Source organism: Saccopteryx leptura, chromosome 7 (assembly GCF_036850995.1).
Source record: "Saccopteryx leptura isolate mSacLep1 chromosome 7, mSacLep1_pri_phased_curated, whole genome shotgun sequence".
Lineage (NCBI taxonomy): Eukaryota > Metazoa > Chordata > Mammalia > Chiroptera > Emballonuridae > Saccopteryx > Saccopteryx leptura.
The window spans coordinates 94,235,910-94,259,554 of record NC_089509.1 but is presented as its reverse complement, the minus strand read 5'-3'; the positions used below and the strand labels follow the sequence as shown (position 1 = coordinate 94,259,554).

At 40.9% G+C, this 23,645-nt stretch overlaps 1 protein-coding gene and 2 pseudogenes across 1 annotated transcript in view; all 3 read left to right on the top strand.

The window, feature by feature from the left end:
* Positions 1-10,257: 10,257 nt before the first annotated feature.
* Positions 10,258-20,800, top strand: LOC136379033 (COX assembly mitochondrial protein homolog pseudogene; annotated as a pseudogene).
* On the top strand, positions 12,793-12,862 carry LOC136379230 (U6 spliceosomal RNA; annotated as a pseudogene).
* Positions 20,687-23,645, top strand: part of C7H2orf80 (chromosome 7 C2orf80 homolog) — a 23,278-nt gene continuing 20,319 nt past the window's right edge. Inside the window, exons 1-2 of the mRNA XM_066345566.1 lie at positions 20,687-20,804; positions 20,973-21,123. The gene's annotated coding sequence lies outside the window, so the exon portion shown is untranslated. The remainder of the gene's footprint in view (positions 20,805-20,972; positions 21,124-23,645) is intronic.

Below are 23,645 nucleotides of genomic sequence, written 5' to 3'. Positions count from 1 at the left end.
ATCTGGAGCGTCCCCACTCTGTCTTGACCAGAGCCACTCTAGCACCTAGGGTAGAGGCCAAGGAGCCACCCCCAGCACCCGGGCCATCTTTTGCTCCAATGGAGCTTCGGCTGCGGGAGGGGAAGAGAGAGACAGAGAGGAAGGAGAGGGGGAGGGATGGAGAAGCAGATGGGCGCCTCTCCTGTGTGCCCTGGCCGGGAATCGAACCCGGGACTTCTGCACGCCAGGTCGATGCTCTACCACTGAGCCAACCGGCGAGGGCCCCTTCCATTTTTAACTTGCACAATTTTTAACTTTTCTGTTTTCCTCTCTTTGCCTACACCTTTTTTTTAACCATTTCAGAGTAATTTGAAGACATTATCCGCTTTACCCCTAAGTCATGAATTTTTACCCCTAAATAATCCAGTGTGTATGTCCTAAGAAGAACAGGACATTCTCATATATAACCATAATATAATTATCAAAATGAAGAAGTTTATACTACAACACAATCCCTATTCAAATCACAGCAATTGCTCCAAACATCTTTACAGCTTCTCCAAGAGCCAGTCCAGAACCATACGTTGCATTTAGTTGTCATATCTCTTAAGACTCCTTTTGCCTGAAACAATTCCTAAGCCTTTCTTTGTCTTTCTAGACCTTGACATATTTGAAGACTGCAGGTTAGCAATTTGTAGAAAGTCCGTCAACTTGGGTTTGTCTGGTATGTCCTCAGTGTATAGCAGTGGGGAGAGGAAAGGACACAGACCGATAATCTGTCTCAATACTGGAACTTGGCTTTGCTCATTTGATTAAGGTGGTAGCTGCTTTGCTTCCCCACTGTGACTTTTTCCCCGTTGTAAACATAAGTAACATAAAGGAGATGCTGTATAAGAATGCTGTTTGTTCTCAAAATTCACCCATAGTTTTAGCATCCATCGGTGATTTTCTAACTCAGTCATGCCTTCTATAGTTCAACTTTCCCATCTCTGCATTTATTCATTCACAATAGTATATGAATTCAAGGATTCTTGCTTTATTCAATAGGTGATACTAACATGTATTTTGATGCTCAAATTGCCTCAAATTTAGCCAGTGAGAAACCATCAAGCTGGGTCCTGTCAGCATTATAACATGAGTATTTTGCAAGCAGTTAATTAGGCAAAGAAAGATACTATCTTGTATATTAGGCCACCCAGTATCAAGACTTACTTTTCTTAAGTGGGATTTCCTCTGAGAAGGGCCTTTACACACACTGTTCCTTTTATGCCGATAGAATGAACTCCTTGCCTTCCTTCCCCACCCCCACGAGACCTCCCCAGTGGCCCAGCAGAAAGTGCCATTACAGACTGCAGACAATTTAATGCTGGCATTCAAGGACAGGTCTGAGTTAGAGGCCAATGTAGGTACTCAAGTGCTAAGATTACTGGTTATTGATCCTTTGGAGAGATGACTATATCTACTTTTAGTTTTTTTATGCTTTACTCTATCCATTTTGTTTTACAATAAAAAGGTTAAAAAACTATATTAGGACATCTGTTTTTAATTCCTTGGGCTAACTGCAGAAATCCACATCCTCTTGGGTCCAGTTCAAGGAGGACTTTCGCTCCAGTGTTGGCTGACCCTCCCGCCAAAGCTTCTTGGTTTGCCTTTGATGGAGTGACCCCACTCCAATCCCATTGTCTTTAACCTTCTCCAATATAAGCGAGACAGTGTCTCTCTAAAAGGCCCCTGTAATCTTACTTGGATTGTACACCAAGAATTATGTGCAAGTAGAGATGCTTGAGGCTCTGTAGTTGGCTTTTGGGGCCTTCCTTCTCTCTCTTGATGAATCCATGACACTTTATTCTTATATAAATTTGGGTTTAACGCTTTTATTTGATTTCTGTGTGGAATTATCCTCTTCCTAGTTAGCCTTGTTTTGTTTTGCCTTGAGCATTATTTATATGTCCAGAGACTAAGCTTCAAGATATTTTCTAACTGAATCATATTTTCCTGTTTTTCAAATCACACAGTTTTTCTACTTCAGGAGCTGTACAGGCCTTTCCTACAAGGTTTTGATACTGAAAAATTTCCAAGTAAAATGTTTAAACCAAATGATAGCCACGGAAAACTTTGACACTGGATTTTTATTCTAATATTCTAGAGCTACTCTCACCTACTTAAAGTTTCCTGTATTTTCTGGTTACAGTTGCTCCATTTACTGAAATTACTCAATGAGGTGGGGTTTTTTTAAACCACATTTTTATTTTTATTGTTTGAGATAGCCTGTGTGTTGGTAACTTGTCTTTTCCTGCAAATTAATTACCACACCTTGTACTATTCCATGAAGACCTACAACTTGCATCTTAGTCAAAGTTTTTAATCTGTTTTTTTCCTCCTGACTGAGCGGTGGCGCAGTGGATAGAGCGTCGGACTGGGATGCGGAGGACCCAGGTTCAAGACCCTGAGGTCACCAGCTTGAGCGTGGGCTCATCTGGTTTGAGCAAGGCTCACCAGCTTGAGCCCAAGATCGCTGGTTTGAGCGAGGGGTTACTCGGTCTGCTGTAGCCCCCCCTCCGCCTCCGGTCAAGGCACAGAAAAGAAAGCAATCAACGAACAACTAAGATGCCCCAACAAAGAATTGATGCTTCTCATCTTTCTCCCTTACTGTCTGTCCCTCTCTCTGTCTCTGTCACAAAATAAATAAATTAATTAATTAAAATGCTTTAAAAAAATCTGTTTTTTCCATCTGGATCAAATTTTTATTATCTGAGGAGATTTTTTTTCCTTTTCTTATATCTTTGAATACACTTTATTCAATAAATAGATTTGAGCATGTCCTTTAATCCTGATGCTCTCTTGGGATATCAGTGTTCTGTAAGACCCACTACCTCTAGATGTGGGTACTTCTCTTACAAGTCAGCTACACCAGGTACTCAAATTGTACCAGTGCTAAGAGCCAGACAGGTTGGGTTTTGAGTCATGAGGTTTGTTACAATGTTCTATAAGAATCTTTACTATTATAATGGAAATGCCTTTCAGAATTTCTTTGGAGTTAGCCTGGCCTCATTTTCCACGAACATATTCTTCAAATGTCCTATAGTTATGGCCACATAAACACCTTAATCTGTACAGTGAGCGCTTTAGTCCTTGCCTGTTTGCACAGAGTCACTGACTCACCTGGTTCAGTGATACGTGTTTCATTTCCTCAGACAATTACTGGAAAAGTATCAGGTCTGATGTGACAGCTTTATAAACTCCCAGCTGAATACAGGAGGAAATTTAAAATACATCAAAGGATGGAATTTTCCTACTCACACATTTATTCTTAGTCCAATTCTCCATTTTGGGAAGTAGTTTGAGCTCACATCTTTCTTTTTCTCCAACAATGGACTCACCAGTGATTGTGTATTCAAATTTTATCATTTGCATTATACATGTAACCCATTTGGAGTCTGAACAGGATTTGGAATGTTTCCAAAGCTTCCCATAGGAAACAAAGACATGCATGTGATACCTTCTCAGAGTCAAGAAGACATTATTAATTAGCCTTTTCACTTGAAATAGTTTGCAAGTGGTTATTTTAATTATATAAAGTGTCAATAACCTTTGAGGTATAGAAGGCCAATATTTTGCCTGTCAATAGTATAGTAGGAATCAAGTCAATGGGTTTATCGTTTATGTAGTTAATACCATGTGTGTTTTCTTTGATATAAACTTCATTGGGTTCAAAGCTACAGATTAAAGCTACAGAACCACTGCTGTAATCACGAGGTACTCTGATCTTGTAATAGATGTTATCATAGCCCACTAAGGACAATTTGTCAAAAGCCAGTGATGAGAAAAAAAATCTTGAAAGCAGCAGAGAAAAGCTACTTATCGAGTATAAAAGAGCCTCAATAAAATTAACTGCAGATTTCTCATCAGAAACCATGGAGTCTGTCCATGAAGCAGTGAGATGATATACTCAAAGTTCCGGGGGGAAAACAGCCCAGAGACACGTGAGAATAGTTGGATCTTATGTAAGAATGGTCAGTGATTGGAATGATTTTTGAGGAGAGTTAAATCACATTTAATCTCCTCTTCTTACTACCAGGATCTGTTCAACCTAAAAACATGTCAATGGATGTGTCCCAAGGAAATATCCAGCACCTTATTGGTATCGCCCAAACATTTTTTCCTAATCTACTGTATAAAAAGTTTAAATTTCTAACAACCTCTAAAAAGCCTTACTAATGTAGATATTATATAGATATTTATATCTATCATACTTATTTTATGTCTATGGTAACTTTTAGGAAGAAATACAAGTAAGTATGATATAGCCTGGAGCTCTTTTGTTTAATCTCTTTTTCAATTTGGATTTTAGGGTTAACATACAATATTCAGTAAACCTTCTATATCAGTAGACGCTTTGGAATGAGTATTTAGATTCCACATTATCCACTCATCAGTCAGAGATTTCACTGGTAATCTTCTAAATAAAAAGAAGAAAAATTATAGATATTTTCAAGATTAGTCTTTTTGAGTCTGCATGAATGAAACACTTAAGGGACCACCATCAAAGATGAGTTCAGTTATAGACAATGAATTTGAAATAGGCAGAACACCTAACTGGAGAATTACAAGCAGCATTTGAAGATAAAGGATCGAAATCAAGCCAGAGATGTAAACAGTACTTGAAGTGCTGGAAATAGATAAGCTCTAAGAAAGAATAGCGACATGAGAAGAGTCAGTAGTCAACAGTTGGCCACATTTAGGAAGCAACAGGAAGAACAGTCAAGGGCAAAGAAGAAACAATCTGAAAGACGGGAGATTAGTGTCAAAGGAAGTCAGGGCAAAAGTAATTCACATGGAAGTAGACGTTCAAGTAGCTGTTAGAGAAAGAAATCAAAGCAAATGAAAAACTATCATTGTAATTCTTGACAATCACCTTCTAAAAGGCATCCCAATATTTTTAAATAAATGCTTGGCTCTAGTATGAAGCTAATCACATTTCCATGTTCTAAACCAGTGGTAGTCAATCTGGTCCCTACTGCCCACTAGTGGGCGTTCCAGCTTTCATGGTGGGCGGTAGTGGAGCAACCAAAGTATAAATAAAAAGATAGATTTAACTATAGTAAGTTGTTTTATAAAGATTTATTCTGCCAAACAGCGAAAATCCGACATAAAGTACTTGGTAAGTAATTATTATTATATGCTTTAACTTGCTGTAACTCTGCTTTATAAATTTTATAAAGTAAAGTTACTTCCCTATTTTATAAATCACCATTACTGTGGAACCGGTGGGCGGTTAGAAAATTTTACTACTAACAGAGATACAAAAGTGGGCGGTAGGTGTAAAAAGGTTGACTACCCCTGCTCTAAACTGATCCCCTTTGCCATCTATGATTGGATATCATCTTGAACAAAGGCAATAAAATCATTATGAGTAAGGAAACAAGGAGTATCACATAAACAACTGAATAAAATTCTAGTAGAAATTCAACTGTTGAAACTCCAAACCTATGCATTCATCCAACAAATATTTTTGGAGGGTCCACTGTGCCAGGCATTGCCCTAGGCAGTGGGCACACTGTGGTGAGTTACACGTGACTCCTGCCCTCTTGAAGCTTAATATTACACCACCTACATATTACCCATAGAGGGGGACTGGCCAGATTACATATAACTCTAGACTCGTATTTAGGACCCAAATATATAAATTATATAGGCTACTTTCATAAAACAAATATAAATCTATGTTTTATTTTAATAATTATGTCAATTTCTCATAGAAGGTTCATCTTTGTTTATTCAAATCCCAGGTGAATGGGCACTTTTGAAGTTTTAATCTCAAAAACAGGATGGGGCAAAAGTAAGTTTACAGTTATCAGTATGCAAAGTACAGAGTTCATTCTTGTGTTATTATTTATGAATTATTGTACTATTTTCCATGTGAACAACTGGAAACCTACTTTTGCTCCATTCTGTATGTCTTAAACAGAGCTTTCTCATTCTGATCTGTGTTGATCTTATAGAAAAGAAATTAGTTAATAACATTCTTTGGGCATAACGTGGATTAGAAAAGAAAGACAAAGAGAAGAATGAATCTCCAGAGTCCTGAGATGGTAAGGGGGTGACAAAGTCTAGACATGCTGAAGTGGTTGAGATATCTACACGGAATTATCCCATGTAAACTAGAATTATGGAAAAGCAGAGTACAAGCTGAGTCCTATGCAAAATTTACGACCTTAGCACTTACGCTGACACCAGAATCTGGTTTTCTGTATATAAGATTAAACTTCTACCAGATTCAAGTTGCAAGCTTGCAAATGGACCATGTTTCAAAAGTTTGACTAGTTCAGTTGTTTGGCTCTAGAACACACTTTCTTGGAGAAGTATGTGTTCAATTTCTAAGCTGGGTAAAGGTTGAGGGAATTCACATTTGTGCCTGTGGTCCTTTAAGTGCATTTTCATTAAATTCCCACTACAATCTATCGCTGCATTTTTAACAGGGGGAAACTGAGGTCAAGAGAATAGAAATGACTTGCCCAGCGTCAGCAAGTAAGTAGCAGACTAGAAGACAAACTATCATTTTTCTCAGTCATCAAGACAAAGCACAAATCCAGCGAGGGCCACCTACTTGAGACTCATTAGGGCTGGGCAGATTTCCCAGTTGGAGAATTCAACTGGAAACCCCCAGGTGGAGCAGATGACAATTCCTGGGCTCTGCCTACTGACTCAGATTCTGAAGGCAGCCATCCAGGAATCTCCAGGTAATTTTTTTTAAGATTTTATTTATTCATTATAGAGAGGAGAGAGAGAGAGAGAGAGAGAGAAGGGGGAGGAGCAGGAAGCATCAACTCCCGTATGTGCCTTGACCAGGCAAGCCAGGGTTTTGAACCGGCAACCTCAGTGTTTCCAGGTTGACGCTTTATCCACTGCGCCACCACAGGTCAGGCTCTCCAGGTAATTTTTAAAAAATATTTTTATTTTTGATTTCAGAGAGAGGGGGAAAAAAGAGAAAGGGAGAGAAACAGAAACATTGACCTGTTTCTGCTTATGCCCTGACCGGGGACCGAACCCACAAGCTTGGTGTATCAGGACGATGCTCTAAGCAACTGAGCTATCTGGCCTGGCCAGGGCCATAATTTTCATGAATGCTAATGTTTGAGAACCATGGAAGGGCTACAAAAAAGCCACCTGATGTAGTAAATGTACACACAGTTTAGACTGGTTAATAACCACCGTAAAAAGAAAAAGATGATGGTGATTAATTACAAGTAATCCCTCATTGGTACAATTTAAGGTGTATTCTTTATCTTATGCCCCCTGCAGGCACTGGCAATTCTTTTTGCAGAAGACATTCTCTGAGGTCCACTAATTACATCTGTGGGGGGTTTTTTTCAACTTCTTTCTTTCCAATTCTGAATCCATAGACTCTCAAATAGCTAAATTGAGCTTGTAGTCATTGTCATTCCTTTAAGCACTCCTATAAAGTGGTCAGGAGAGTGGCAGGGTCAGCTCAAGTGCTGGCCCTTGGTCAAGCATGGTCATCTGTAAGGCAGAAATTCTTAATTCTCTAGCTGCTGAGATATTTGTCCTAATTTTCAGGTAACTCCATAATATGTTTCCCAGATTCTACTGGATAAAATGCATATTTGCACTCAAAGCCAATTTGGATGTGAAGGCCTTAATGATAAAGGTCATAGATCAGGAAATCTGCCATCATAATACTGTCACAGCTGCAGCAAGAAGACGTAGTGAGCCCAAGTTATGTTTTAATGTTGTTTTGTGATAACTCAGAGTTCAAATTGATGGTGCAGAAACTGTCCCATAGTGTGTGTGTGTACCTGGAACTCGGCTTTTCCCCTCAACATCTCACCCCCACCCCCACTGATCCCACACATCCATTTTCTCTCTCGTTCCTTTTTGCCTAGGGATTAAGTATTACAGACGAGGTTGACTGGGCTGAGTCGGTCACACTGAGTCCAGATACCAAGGCAACCTCCAAAAAAACCCCCTAGAGATCAGGATCAAGGACCAGAACCTAAGGGTTAATGATTTGGCATTTTCCAAAGTCTGAATTCGAAGTATTTTTCCAGCATTGCTCAAGGCACCTGTTGGAGTAGCACATCCTTGCTCCACTGAGGAGCTGCAGTCAGCATCTCCCCTGTCTCTGACCAGGCACGAGTCCTTGGGGAATTCAGATTCCCTGGGGGTGGCCTCCAGACCCCAGGCTCCCCCTGATCAGTTCTTCTTTCCCTTCTGCCTAGTCTTCCTTCTAAAAGTGGTCTGTGGCTCAACCCATAGGGATGCCGACAATAACTATGTGGTCCAGAGGTAAGAGTAGAGTGGTAAAGAATAATTTAAAAATATAATAAACAATGTAATGAAAAGGAGTCCTTTAAGATAATTTGATTTAGTACACTGTGCTAAAACTGAAAAAAGACAGAAGGTATTTTTTTTTTTTACAAAGCTATGTATTATACAATAAACTTCCAAAATAGCTCAGGTGCTATTTGAACAAAGGACATTTTCCATAAAAGTACATATTTTGAGCCTGACCTGTGGTGGCGCAGTGAATAAAGCATCGACCTGGAACGCTGAGGTTGCCTGTTCAAAACCCTGGGCTTGCCTGGTCAAGGCACATATAGGAGTTGATGCTTCCTGCTCCTCCCCCTTCTCTCTCCTCTCTAAAATGAATAAAGTATTTAAAAATAAATAAATAAATAAAGTACATATTTTGATTGCAAAGAACAGAGTAGTGCCCACAAATACTTTTAGCTCTGAAGGCTTTATCCACAACAAAGAGAAAAGTTACTCCCTCTGAGACTGAAGGGAAGGGAATAACTTAATAGAACCATCATTTATATTTAGAATGTACATTTACCCCACAGGCCAACCAGAGAGCAGAGGTCATCCAAGGATGTGCTCAATATAGAAGTCACTCTGTTGCCAAGTTCTAGTTCTCGCTCTCAGTCTCCTGGGATAAGAAGGGATGAGTCAGTTAGTGTCATTTTAGAATTGACCCAAAGGTAAATGGGCTATTCCATATTTTGTCTGTCCTTTGATTATAGTTTAGATGCAGAATAATAACTTGTAGCTAACATTTGTTAACCTCATATAAACAATGCCCTAGATTCTTTACTTGTTGACTTGCTTCCTGCTTGCTATAACCTTGTGGTGCCAGTACTATTTTTTTTTTTCATTTCATACGTGAAGTGGAACACAGAGGTACCCAGAGCACACTGATGGGGCTCTGGTCTACTGTTGTTGCCTAATGATTTGTTTCAAAACTAAGGGCTTCTAATAACAATTCATTGTTACCTCTCATGGTTCTAGACGTTGGGCTCAGCCAGGCAGTTCCACTTAGTGATTCTCACTTGGGGCTGCAGTCAGGTAATGGCCATAGCTGGAGTCATCTTGAATGTTTCCTCACTTATATCCCTGCTGGCTGGGACTCCAGATGGCACTGTCACTCAGAACCCCACACATGACCTCTCCATGTGGCCTGGACTTTTTCACTGCGTCACAGCGGGACTCCAAATGCAAGCCTCCGAAGAACAGGTAAAAGTTGTATTGCCTTTTAAAAAACAAAACAAATTTTATCTTGAGTGAGTTATAGACTAACAGGAAGTTATTATTATGGTAATAGATCACTCTGAACCCTTCACTCAGCTTCCCCCGATGGTGAAAGCAATATAACTGTGGACCAATATCATAACCAGAAATTGACATTTGTACAGTACTGTTAACCAGACTATGAACTTACTCTGTTTAACTGGTTTTTACATGCACTCATTTATGTGTGTGTCTCTGCGTGTGTGTGTGTTTATTCTGTGCAATTTGATTCCATGTTAAGATGCATATAATCACCACCACAATCATCATACAAAACTGTCCCACAAAGGGACATCCTGTGCTATCCCTTTATAGTCACACCCACCCTCCTACCCCATACCTGTCCCCTGACAACCACTCACCTGTTCTCCATCTCTATAGTGTTAGCATTTCAAGAATGTTATATAAATGGAATCATATGGTTTGTAACCTTTACAGATTGGCTTTTTTCATTACGCAAAATGCCCTTTAGATACTTCCGGCTATGCAAATATTAATAATTTGTTCCTTTTATTGCTGAGTAATGGTCCATGTATGCTTTTTAAGACCTAGTCTTGGAAGTCACAGTTTCATTTCTACGATAATGATAAAACTATCCAGATGCAAGTGGAGAAACAGCCGCCTCGCCCCCTCGGTGAGAGCAGCGTCAGTAATCCCTTCTAAGAAGAGCATGAGGTCTCTGTCGCTGAAATGGCGCTTGACCCAGCAGAACAGCAAGCATCTCAGACATGTTGAAAAAGATGTCTCGATCCCTAAAATAATGAGAGGAAAGGCCCGAGAGAAATGTTCAGAACAAGTTCAAGATTTTATCAAATGTTGCAAGGAGTCTGGAATCCTTAGGGCAGTAAAATGTCAGAAAGGAAACTGCATTGAAAGAGCATCTAAGGCTTCCTGTGATAATCCCACCTTTCGTGAAAAACGCCAGGGGGACTCCTTGGAAGAGAGGGCAGAAGTCAGAAAAACTGGAAGTCCTACCAAGAAAAGGTACAGAGGCTTCCAGAAAACATGTAGGCAAATATTCAAATGATTCTCAGTAACTCTGCTCATGGAAATCCCAATTACCTAAAATAATGGACTTAAGAAAGCGTGCTTGCTTTATCTTAAATTATAGATAATATTAATTTTACCTGAAATAAAGATTCAGGTAAAATAAAATAAAATAAAATAAAAAATAGAAAAAGAAAACACATGAGGGACAGGAGAATAGTTGTGGCCATTGGGGAGAAACATAACCTGCTGCTACAGATGGTGTGGCCAAGGTATCAATAAAATTCAAACCCAGGCAGTGTGACTCTAGAGCCCGTATTTTTTAGAGTGACATCTCATGTGTCTGGCCAACACAATGGGAATAAAATCATTAGAAACTTAATTGAGGAATAAGTCTACAAACATACTTTATATATGCAGCATTACTTTTTTTTTAAGAATTCGGAGACAAATAGAAAAGGCTTGACAAAATGAAAATCCTGCATGGTCTAGTAAGAAATAAAACTAAAAAGACTGATATTATGATTCTTTTTTCATTCTACAGAACTTCTTTTTTTTTTTTTTAGGAAGGGCTAAAGAGAGCAAGAGAAAACATAAATTCATTGTTCCTCTTAGTTGGGCAGCCACTGATCGCTTCTTCTATGTGCCCTGATCCTCCAGGATCAAACCTGTGAGCCTAGTACTCCGTCAGGACAATCTATCCACTGTGCCAGCAGCCAGAGATCATTCTATAGAACTTCTGATTGCCTAGCTTTCTGTTTACTGAAAATACTCCACGACTGTTTACTTCTCAGGAAGGTCTCCACAGGCGCCAAAGTTGGAATCACACTTTTAAATTATGAAGTCCCATCTTTGCAAGGTGGAGTATCCAGGATAATTTACTTAGAGGGAACAAATCCTGGAACCACAGCATTGCTATCCTCTGCCCTTTGACACCTTTTGTGAATTAGCAAAAGATACCTGTTTCTCTGGACAAATACAGCCTGGCACCAGATGTCATGACTTGACATTTGTTATTATCAGATAATAGAAAAGAGATACATCTTTCCTGGCACAGGAAATTCCTTGTAATTTCCTAAGTGATAAGAGTATCTTTTTTTCTATCCTTTGGTCTTCAACTCTGGATCCAGACAGAGATTACCTGAATCCCTTGAGATCTCCTGAAAGATAGGAATGTCTTTTCTTCCAATGAAGTGACTGCTGTGGGCTCCTGGCTGGGGTCTGGTCAGCAGAAAGACCAAACTGTGATTCGAAGCTTGAACTTTCAGCTCCACTCCCACAGAGGAGGTAGAAATTGAGTTAATGATCCATCACACCTATATGATCAAGGCTCCATAAAAATCTCCAAAGTGTGGGGTTCAGGCAGCTTCTGGGTTGGAGAACATGTGGAGGTGTTGACGTGCTCAGAGAGCAGAAGTACGGAAACCGCACCCTTTCCAACACACGGTGCCCTGCACATCCCTCCATCTGGCTCTTCTGGATTTTATGTATTCATAGTCAACTGTTGGCCCGAGTTTCCTGGGTTGAATTTCCAGTAAGTCCTTGGCAAACAGGACTTGGCCAAGGGAATAGGGGGTGAAAAGAGAGAGTAGACAAGCAGTGATCACATAACGGAGGACTCGGGGCCATGCTAGCTGTAAAGAAACTTTTGTGAGATTTAGGAAAAGGCCTCCCAATCCACCGAAGTGCCTTCAAAAATGCACTTGTGTTGTTAGTTTTCTAGCGCTGCTGTAACAAATTTCCACAAACTTGGTGGCTCCAGGCACTGAAGTGTATCCTCTCAACAGTTGTGGAAGACAGGAGTCTGATCACCTTGCAGCCAGATCAATTCCTTCTGGAGCGTCTGAGAGAAAATCCCCTCCATGCCTCCTTCCTATCTTCTCGTGGTTTTCAGCAATTACTGGGTTTCCATGATTTATAGACACATCCCTCCAATCTCTGCCTCCATCTTTACACGAAAAGGTTCTTCACTATGATTCTCTTCTCCCATCTGTCTCTCTCTCTCTCTTCTAACAAACACATTTGTCCTTGGATTTGGGGCTCAACCAGATAATCCAGGATAATCTCATCTCAATATTCTTGGATTAATTCTATCTGCAAAGATCTTCTCCAAACAAGATCACATTCACAAGTTCCAGAAGTTAGCACTTGGACGTATATTTTGGGGGACAACAATTTGACCCACTTGAGTCCTCTGGACAAATCAAGTGGGACCGAGAGCAAGGCACAGCCATACAAGCTCACTTCGGCAGCACATATACTAAAATTGGAATGATACAGAGAAGATTAGCATGGCCCCTGCGCAAGGCACAGCCATACAAGCCTTGCAGCAGGCCTGGCCCTGCTAAGTAAGGCACCTGAGTCTATTCTACAGCAAATCCAACCACTGGGGAAGTATAGGCTCTAAAGTGACCTGATCTGGTTGACCATTTTTGGAAAACTTACTCTAGCAGTAGAGAACAAATCAAAGACAAGGGTAAGAGTAGGCAGATAAGAGGTAGGTGGGCCACATCAGTAAGGTGACCAACTTTTTTACAATGAAAAGGAGGACAAAAATAAATTGAAGAAAACAATATAGTAAATAAAAGAAACATTTTATTCATTACAACAATAGTACACTATAATATGATAAATGCATAATAAAAACATTTGTAATATTTTATATTGTAATTATGCTTACATGCTTATTAATTTTTAATAATTGTAAGAAAAAAGTACTCCTTTAGATAATATTTCCATTGAATGAATATTTTTTGTCAATCTATCATCTTGTAACAATATATCGGAAATATCTGAACAAGAAAAATCCTTCATATTGAATTTTAAGTGAATTGTGCTTACCTGTCTATGATTGAATATTCACCGAAAAAGAAATAATCGTGAGTCTACAATGTCGTATGTGCCGTGTCGTGTTTCAGAAAGAAGTACACAAAGTCATTTGTGCGATCAGTATATTACATGCTCTTTCAAGGTCTCCTGTGTGAAGCACATGCGTCTCATAGTCACGTCTCACCGCACTATACTGATCCTTGACGAATTGTCATGTCAAATACAAATACCTCACATCACATGCAATGGATCGACTCTTCATTGATCGAATACGGACATTTACAGATTAGTCTTCCAATATCAAAAAAGAGGACATGTAGGAGGACACTTTCTTTTTTTTTTTGACAGAGAGAGAGAGAGTCAGAGAGAGGGACAGATAGGGACAGACAGACAGGAAGGGAGAGAGATGAGGAGGACACTTTTCGATGGAAGATGGAACTTACAAAAGAAAGACTGTCCTCCCTAAAGGAGGTCACCTTAACATCAGGGACAGTGAAACCAGTGAGGAAGCTGTTACAATGACCAAGGGAAGAAAATCTAAGCTGTGTTATTGGCAGAGAGGGTAAAAAGTAAAGCAATAGCTATGAAAAACAAGAAAAAGCTCACAGGATTTGGAATGGATAGGAGGGGTAAGACAGTGTTGGGAATCAAGGAAGATTCCAAACTTTCCTTGCTTGAGTAACTAAGCAAATTGTACTTCCACACACAGAACACAAAAGGAAAAATAATTTTAAAGGGTGAGGAATAGAGTTAAGAAATAAAATGTAGTCACTATAGTCAAGTTGCTAAATTACTAAAATCAAGTACCCCTGGCTGGTTGGCTCAGTAGTAGAGTGTGGGCCTGGCGTGTGGATGTCCTGGGTTCAATTCCCAGTCAGGGCACACAGGAAATATGACCATCTGCTTCCCAACCCCTCCCCCTCTCCCTTCTCCCTCTCTATCTTTATCTCTTTTTGCAACTCCCACAGCCATGGTTCCGTTAGAGCAAGTTGACCCTGGGTGCTGACAATGACTCTATGGCCTAGCTTCAGGAGCTAAAATAGCTCAGTTGCCAACCAACAGAGCAGTGGTCCAAAAGGGCAGAACATTGCCTTATGGGGGGCTTGCCAGGTGGATCCTGATTGGGGTGCATGCAGGAATCTGTTTCTCTGCCTCCCTGCTTTTCACTTAAAAAATAAATAAAAGTAAATAAAATAAAATCAAGTAGGTTGGGGCATGAGGAAACAACTCTATTCTTGTTTTTTTCTTAAGGTTTATTATTATTATTATTATTATGATTGATTGATTTTAGAGAGAGAAACATTGATCTGTTGTTCCACCCATCCATGCATTCATTGATTGAGTCTTATATGTGACCAGACGGGGGATGGAACCTGCATCCTCAGTGTGTTGAGACAGCACTCTAATCAAGTAAGCCACATGGCCAGGGCTGTTTTTGTTTTAACCAGCTTCAGAAATTAATCTTCTGAATTTTCCAGTTCTGCAGCAATGCCTGGAAATACATCTGATCTCCAGCTAATCCTCTGTTAAACCCTCAAAGGACTAAGGAAAAAAATGTTCATATATACATACAACTTAATAGCCATTATCCAGATCAATAGACATCTGACTGATAAACATTCCACATCAATCCTAGGACTAGGAATGCAGGTCTGATTCTTTTCAAGAATGTACTTTTTACTATGAAAAATCTTAGCCTCTTTCTTCTTCAGAACACTGGGTATTACCTATTTGCCTTCCTAGTTTGCAAACAAACCCTAAGATCCTTGAATAAATCTCTATCATTTATTTCTAGCAAAGCCTCTAGCCCAGCGGTTCTCAACCTGTGGGTCGCGACCCTGGTGGGGTTGCAACCCACAGGTTGAGAACCGCTGCTCTAGACTCTTTGAATTTGTTCAACAAAGGTGATGATTTTAGTTGGGCTGTCTTTAAGGTGAAATCTTTGAGGAAATACCAAAGTGTAACATTTTCTAAATAACATACTTGGAGATTGCAGTGTGAAAATAACTAAACTAAGTTCCAAGGATACAATTTTTAAAAACTAGATTTATTAAGTGTCCATCAGAGGACGAGTGGATTAAAAAGCTTTGGTACATATATACTATGGAATACTACTCAGCCATAAGAAATGATGACATCGGATCATTTACAATAACATGGATGGACCTTGATAACATTATACGGAGTGAAATAAGTAAATCAGAAAAAAACTAAGAACTATATGAATCCATACATAGAAGGGACATAAAAATGAGACTCAGAGACATGAACAAGAATGTGATGGCAACAGGGGTGGGGGGTGGGGGCAGGGGGGATGGGGTGAAGAAGGAGAGAGGGGTTGGGGGAGGGGAGGGGCACAAAGAAAACCAGATAGAAGGTGACAGAAGACAATTTAGCTTTGGGGGAGGGGTATACAGCACAATCAAATGTCAAAATAATCTAGAGATGTTTTCTCTCAACATATGCACCCTGATTTATCAATGTTACTGCATTAAATTTAATTTTAAAAAACTAGATTTATTAGAGTGACATATTAGCTAATAAAATTATGTGTTTCAAGTGCACACTTCTATAACACTGTGGAACAAAATTTTTGTTGCATCCACAAAAACACTTGTTCTTACCTAATTCAAGTGTGCTGATCTCAAATCTGACATTAGTTTTTCTCTGTAAGCTACAGGTTTTTTGCAATTCAAGATTTTAGGTTTTCATCTTATTGTAAAATTTTCAACATTTAATTTAACATAATGAAGTAGAATGTCTTCTTGGGCATCATCTTTGTGAAAATATAATAATCTATATAATGCAGTAAATACACTAATACACTAAAAGATATGATTGCATCAGAATTTGTCTACAATTTCGAAACAGAACATATCAAAACACTTATTTTAATCATAAAATTTGTGCAAAACTTATTTAAATTCTATTCAGGCAAAAATTTGCATTTCTAGCTCTTGTGTTTGTGTACTTGTTGAGGACAATCTCATTTGATGCTCCAGCAGTAGTCTGCTCATAACTAACAGCTCCAAGATTTTCAGGAAACTTATCAAGGTGACTGTTCAGGAAGTGAATCTTAACACTCACATTATACCCAATGTCGCAGAAAGCCAACAGTATCCTTTGAACCAGAAGTTCATAGTTTTCTGCTTTTTTGTTGCCAAGGAAGTTTTTTGCAACTGCCACAAAAGACTGCCATGCTGCTTTCTCCTCCTTATTCATCTTCCTGGAAAATTCTTCATCACATATGAGGGTTCGAATTTGAGGTCCATCGAATACACCTGCTTTTATCTTCTCGAAAGACAAAGCAGGAAAAGCAGAAAGAATATGTTGAAAGCATTCACTTTCTCTATTCAAAGCCTGAACAAACTGCTTCATTAAGCCAAGTTTGATGTGAAGTGGGGGGAAAATGATCCTGTCTCGATTAACTACAGGTTCATTCACAATATTTTGCATCCCTACTTTCAGAGCTTCGCATTTCAGCCACTTCTTCTGTGTCCAGTGTTTCTCCCGAGCTCAACTGTCCCACAAACACAGAAAGCAAGGATACTTTGTAAAACCTCTCTGTTGTCCTAGCAGGAAATTTACCATTTTAAGATCCACACAAATGATCCAGTTATGTTTCTCATACTTCAGAAAGTCGAGAACAATTTTATATCATTCTTACTAAGTCATTCCATTCGAGTTGGCTAAACTGCTGAGGGGTTAATGACTGCTTGGCATCAGAAGAAGACCCTTCAGATTCTACAACCATTTCCTTATGCATCTTATCAAAATACACTTGATCACTATGTTCACTTTCTTCGTCCTTAGAAGAAATAAAACCATTGAAAACTGGAACCAGGAGTGTCTCAGAGTGTGGGATAGATTGTATTGCTGAAGGAATATTCGGATATGCGATCCTATGCTGTTTTTTCTTGCCGATGTCCTTTGTATGGATCAGACAGAAACAACAGTCACTGCTGTGGTCCTTAGGTTCACGCCAAACCATGGGAATACCAAAAGGCATTCTTTTGCGTTTTCCTTTTGTCCAGTCACAAACATTTCCTCACAATTATGACACACAATATGAGGAGCCCAATTCTTGTCTGGATCGCCAAGGGGAACTTGAAAATAGGCAACATATGCACATGTCACAAATGATGAAATATTGCACCTTTGATGTTGAAGTGTGTAATAGCCACATATATAACAGAAGGTGTCAGTACTATTCTTACATTTACCCCTACTCAAAGAAGCCATAATTAAATCTGAAAACAAAATAAGAGGGTGTTTTTATCAGATAATATTTTTTTACATTTAAAAACAACTACAATTATGTAAATTGATGTTTGTAAAACATTAATTGCCTTGTGGTTATGTTCAATCTAAGAGTCATTGCGCTTTAACTCCAATTTAAAAACCAACGCATACCATTAACTGTAACAAAAATAAATTAAAATTGCATAAAAACTAGAGCATGCACCAGAAAACGGATTTCAGATTTGGAATCAGTAATGCAGAAATATAGAGAAAAAGTTCTAAAACCTCATGCAACAGAAAATGAAAAAAAATTTTTCCCCAGTGAATACATCATCTGTATTATATACTATTTGTGTTTGCCACCCAAAGTCAAGGGGATTATTTTCTTATCTTAAGACACACAAAAATAAAAAGTTGGTGGCTTCATACTCTGACAGAGATAATTTTCTGTAATTTGACACTTGTACACTTCTGTTCTTTCAGTGCTTTTGGTAGTACTTTTTTTTTTGTTTTGTTTTCCATAAACATCTGGCTTCATGTTTATCTCAGAATTGAGAAACCTTTAATAGCCACAGCTTTAGCTCCAAATAAATCTCCACATTGTCCCTGTAGAAGCAAACTCTGTGTGGACGAGCATTTCAGTAGACTCCTTTCTTTCAAACCATTCCATCCATATGGGCAAAATTTGGGATTGCTAGCATTTCTTTGAAAACAAAATGATCGAACATAATTAATTAAAAATATAGATATTATTCTTACATCTGCCTCAAGTACATGCTATAAGAATAGAGAATTTTCTCACTTGTTATAAAATGGTTTGGCTATTATTTTGTTTTGATTTAATGTCTTCAAAATAAGAAACATAAGCCCTGGCCGGTTGGCTCAGCGGTAGAGCGTCGGCCTGGCGTGCAGGGGACCGGGGTTCGATTCCCGGCCAGGGCACATAGGAGAAGCGCCCATCTGCTTCTCCCCCCCCCCTCCTTCCTCTCTGTCTCTCTCTTCCCCTCCCGCAGCCAAGGCTCCATTGGAGCAAAGATGGCCCGGGCGCTGGGGATGGCTCCTTGGCCTCTGCCCCAGGCGCTAGAGTGGCTCTGGTCGTGGCAGAGCCACGCCCTGGAGGGGCAGAGCATCGCCCCCTGGTGGGCAGAGCGTCGCCCCCTGGTGGGCGTGCCAGGTGGATCCCGGTCGGGCACATGCGGGAGTCTGTCTGACTGTCTCTCCCCGTTTCCAGCTTCAGAAAAATACAAAAAAAAAAAAAAAGAAACATAAAAAGAAGTAGGTTTTCTCCCAAAGCTAAAGTAGCCGAGATGGAGAGCTTACATTTTCCTGGCTTCTCCCAAGGCTGCATGTGTCCTCCATGGAGGATGTTGGGAGGGGCAGCATGGCCCTCCACAACCTGGTGGTAGTCCTCGTACTGCAACAGGGCAGGTGCACTGTTAGCATTACCTCCATCAATGTTGGGTCTTGACAACAAGCAGCCCCTGATGATCCATTGAGCACCTGGACCTACTTTGTCTCCAAGGACCAAAGCTGGGGACTGGAGTCAGGGGGTGAGTACTTGGCTGAGTTAGACCAGCTGCAACAGCCTCAGCTGGGTGGTGGGGGAGAGGAGGCAGGGATGGCAGGAGGGGTGTACAAGCCTAGCAAGGTCAAGGTTAAAGTTTTCCAGGGGTTGCTTTTGGGCAAGGAACTTCGCTTGAGCAGGAAGTGCTGGAAAGTATTATAGAGCAGGCATCACCTACATGGAGTCAGTAAAATAAAAAACAACTTAGTTTGTTCTAATATTTTATTTATAATTTAAAGTGTAAACAGCCACACTAGAGAAAGGACTGGATTGTCTTTCCAATCTCTCCATAGATAATAATGTTTCAAAATCTTTGTCACATTAACAGGTAATCAAGTCTGTTAATAATAAAGACAATGCTGTGATTTTAAAACCTATTTAATGTTCGTTGTATTTGTTAGCTCTTTAAAATTTTTAACTTGTGGTGATTAATGGTTCTAAGTAAACATTCAATTTTGTGTTCACACTGTTCCATTCTTTTTAATAACTTATATGAAATTCAAATTGTATAAACTTCAGGCTCAACCAAACCTGAAACCTTCTGGGTACAATATAAATTCAATGTGGAGTGAACAACTCATCTATAAAAATCCAAATCTAGAGCTTTGCTGTCAATCATAGAACACCTGAGCTATCAGGTAACCAAGAGATTTGGTGGGTGCAGAGGAAAGGAAATGAGGTTGAAGTGGAATTGATAACAAGCACCCAGGTCCAGGCGGGCCAGAATAACAAACTGCCTCTGTCCAGGGGCATGGAGGAGAGTCACTTGCAGGCTATAGTTAGGAGTCTAGATCTCATTCTGAGTGCAACTGGAAACCATCAGCAAGCCTTTCAGCATGAGAGGAAGTGTTTATGATGAGAAGGCAAGTGTCTGAGCGGGTGGTGGGGGGGGGTTGCGGGCACCAGTGGGGTGGTTCTTCCGGATCTGCACTCTGTCTATATTTGTCAAGTGGAATCGCCCAAGTACTTGGGTGCACTGCAAGTGTGGAAGGAGCCAGAGGTTCACTGCCTTCCTCAGAAATCCTTGCTCAGCCAATTGACTCCTCGCAGGCAGCCAAGTGCTATAAAAAACCCTGCAGGAGGTGGATTTCTTGCATCCTCTCGGCTTTCTGATTAATCATTTAAATGGGAAACTGAAGCCTACCCAGGTTAAAAAAAAAATATGTGAACTCCAGGTCAGGATCACAATTCTGTCTCAAATATTAATATATTATGATACCCACCCCTCAGATGGGGGCATGAGGGGTGTATTTAAAAAACATAATTTTAATTCAGTAACCGTTTCCTAGCAACCACAAAAAAGCACCTGTTTTCCTGATGTGTGTGAGCAGCAGCCTCAACAAATGCTCAAGCAAGTCTCCAGAAGCCGGGGGGAGAGCAAAAGCACTGGACTCGGTCTTGGCTGGTGAGATTCGGAAAGCGGGATTTGTTAAGAGTCGGCATGTAATAGAAGACAGTCTGAGAGACCCGTATGGAAGACGTAGGGGTGCAGAGGAGGCCGAAGGCAGTGTGCAGGTGTTCTTCAGGGCAGTGGTCGGCAAACAGCTGCTGGCGAGCCACACGCGGCTCTTGGGCCCCTTGAGTGTGGGGATTCATACACAAATTGAGTGAGCACGTGGGTCCCCTCTCCCCCTCCCCTTTCTCTTCCTCTCTTCCTGTCTCCCCTTCCCCTTCCCCCCTTCCTTCCAACCCCCTCCTCCTCCCCCCTCCTCTTTCCCTTACCTCCTCCCCTCCCCTTTCCAAGGTAATCATGGCCTCAGCTTTCACATTTTTCATTTTTCAGACGGGGAAAACAAGGCCCAGAGAGGTTGGGAACCGGCCAGTCTCAAGACTAGTGGGAACCACAAAATACCTTCTGCTTCTTTCCCTGGGCAGTGGTCAGCAAACCGGGGCTCCGGAGGCTCTATCACAAAATACCACGTGCAGGCGCGCAGGTAGGCGCGGGGTGTCGGTCCTGCGGCAGGATAGGTAGACGCGCAGGAGATTCATGCAGTAGTTGAGTGAGCACGTGGATCACTAGCTGCGGTTTGCCGACCACTGCTTCAGGGCATGATATTCCTACAGAATATGGGGGTTGTGCTTTCTGGGGGGTTGGTTTTATTACAATAGCTGATGCCTGAGACGCCCAGAAAGCTTTCTAGTAGCTCTTTTGTGTGTATTTCCAGCCAGAGTCTTGTTTTTGTTAAAGCTCTATAGACAGAGAAAAAGGGTGAATTCAAATCTAAACTGAATAGAATCTCTACAAATGGCCCCTTTTCAGCCAGGCGTAGCTACTCAATGCAACCAGCCTCTGAACTCTACAGCTGGAAAGATCCTTTCCAATCATTCAATGCTCTTTCACAGAGGAGGAAACACAAAAACAGAGAGGAGAGTTCCCTTATTCAAGGCAGCACAGCTAGTTAGTAGCCCCTCTGGGCCTCCAGATCTCCAGCCTAATGATCATATCCTAAAGATTTAAACCACATTCAATGATAGGGAGAGGGAAGGTAGGGTCTAAGTGGAGCCTGTCATAGCAACCAAGAGATGCAAATCTGATCACGTGTAAGTCTGAAATTCAAAGGCCTGGCTCAGAATGACAAAACAAAATTGCTGAAAACAAACACTAACTCTTTTGCTCTTTAAAGAGGCATAGAGGCTAATTGAGCCCCCTCCTCCTCTCGCACACACATACTCCACCACCAGCAGTCAAGGTATTGAGGAAGGACAAATGTTCCACCAACAGATGTTTTTTCAACTTATTGAATTAGAAGAGCAATAATACAGGTAACTTCTGTGCACTTGTACAATGTTAGGGCAAAACGTGCTCTTGATGATGTTAACCAGGCTCATCGTTTTTTTAGACAACACCTGAGACTGGGGTGAATGAAAAACCATGGCCAAACCAGTCAGGGGTGCAGTAGACCCTACATCCCAGCATCTAGCCATCCCAGGCCATGTGGTCACCTCCCCCTGGCTTGCATTATCTTCTCCGGATTTCCTCCCCTGCAGAGAGCATATTCATTGCCAATGGAATGCTTCTCCTTTCTTCCTCCCTTTCACCTTTTCTGCAGCCCATCCATGGCAAATGTAGCAGCAACAAGAATGGTTCAAAATCATGAAATTGGTCCGGTGAAGAATTCATTTAAATCAGTGGCATCTTGTTTCCTTTCTGCTTATTGCCTGAGAGCTGAATCAAATGGAGTTTAATATCTGTATGTTAGCAGCCGAATGACCCCACAATGTTACCAGCTACTGGATCTTGGTTTAGCAACCTCAGTACTTCAATTCTGGCTAAGAAAGAATTCAAAGTCAAGACTCAAATGATAAGAGAAAGTCTTTTTAGAAAGCCACAGAGGTAAAAATAAGTGAACTGTAGAAGAAATGGGCTCAAGAAATCAGTTACAAAGGGAAAAGAAAGGTCCTTGGAGCTTAAGAGAGAGACACTGAAAACATGCCTGGCGGAGGGGGTAGGGAAAGGCGAGGATGTGCCCCATAGAGAGAGCCGCACTGGGTCCTCCTCCGTGAGTGTGTTCATCTGCAGGTCCCAGGTGAGAATCTCAATAGAATTAGCTTTCCAGGAGTGTCTTTTCAGGGTCATGGTCCCTACTGAGAGGTCAGCACCAGGACAGGGGGTCGTTAATCAGTGCAAATGGTTCTGATGTCAGTCATGGAGCCGCTTGTCTGGTTTGCTGCTTTTCTAGGCCTGGAGTTGAAACACAACTGAGGCCTAGATGTATTTGATGTGAGTCAGAACCTTATTGTCTTGAGGGCTTAATGCTTACGGGCTAGTCTCTTGTCCCCTTGTATGTTCCCCCTTTAAGGGGTTCTAGTCTGCATGACTAACAACATGCCAGAGGAGGAGAGGTCAGAGGAGCTGAACCGCATGACCAATTATATGAAAGAACAGGGGTCTAAACTGCATGACCAGCAACACGCTAGGAGAGGAAAGGTCACCCCGGGGAGGAGGTCCTCGCTTTCCCAGTTTTGCCCATTGCCAAGCACCCAGGGCTTTTTGCCTTGGTGACCCTCTGTACCTGGCCCATCACCCTTGCTCTGCTCATGTCTGTCTAACTGCCTACCACGTTTATATGTTACATTTAAAAAAAAAAAGAAAAAAGTTTTTAGTTTTTTTCCAACCATTTTTAGAGTAGTGATTTAAAAACATACATATAATTTCAGAAATACGGAATGTAATATATGTTTACCAGTGGTGGCGCAGTGGATAGAGCATTGACCCAGGATATTGAGGACTCAGGTTGGAAACCCCAAAGTCACTGGCTTTAGTGTGGGCTCACCAGTTAGAGAGCAGGGTCACCAGCTTGAGCTTGGGATTATCGACATGATCCAATGGTCGCTGGCTTGGGTCCAAATCTCATTGGCTTGAAGCCCAAGGTCACCGGCTTGAGTCCAAGGTCTCTGGGTTGAGCAAGGGGTCACTGGCTTGGCTGGAGCCCTCAGGTCAAAGAACATATGGGAA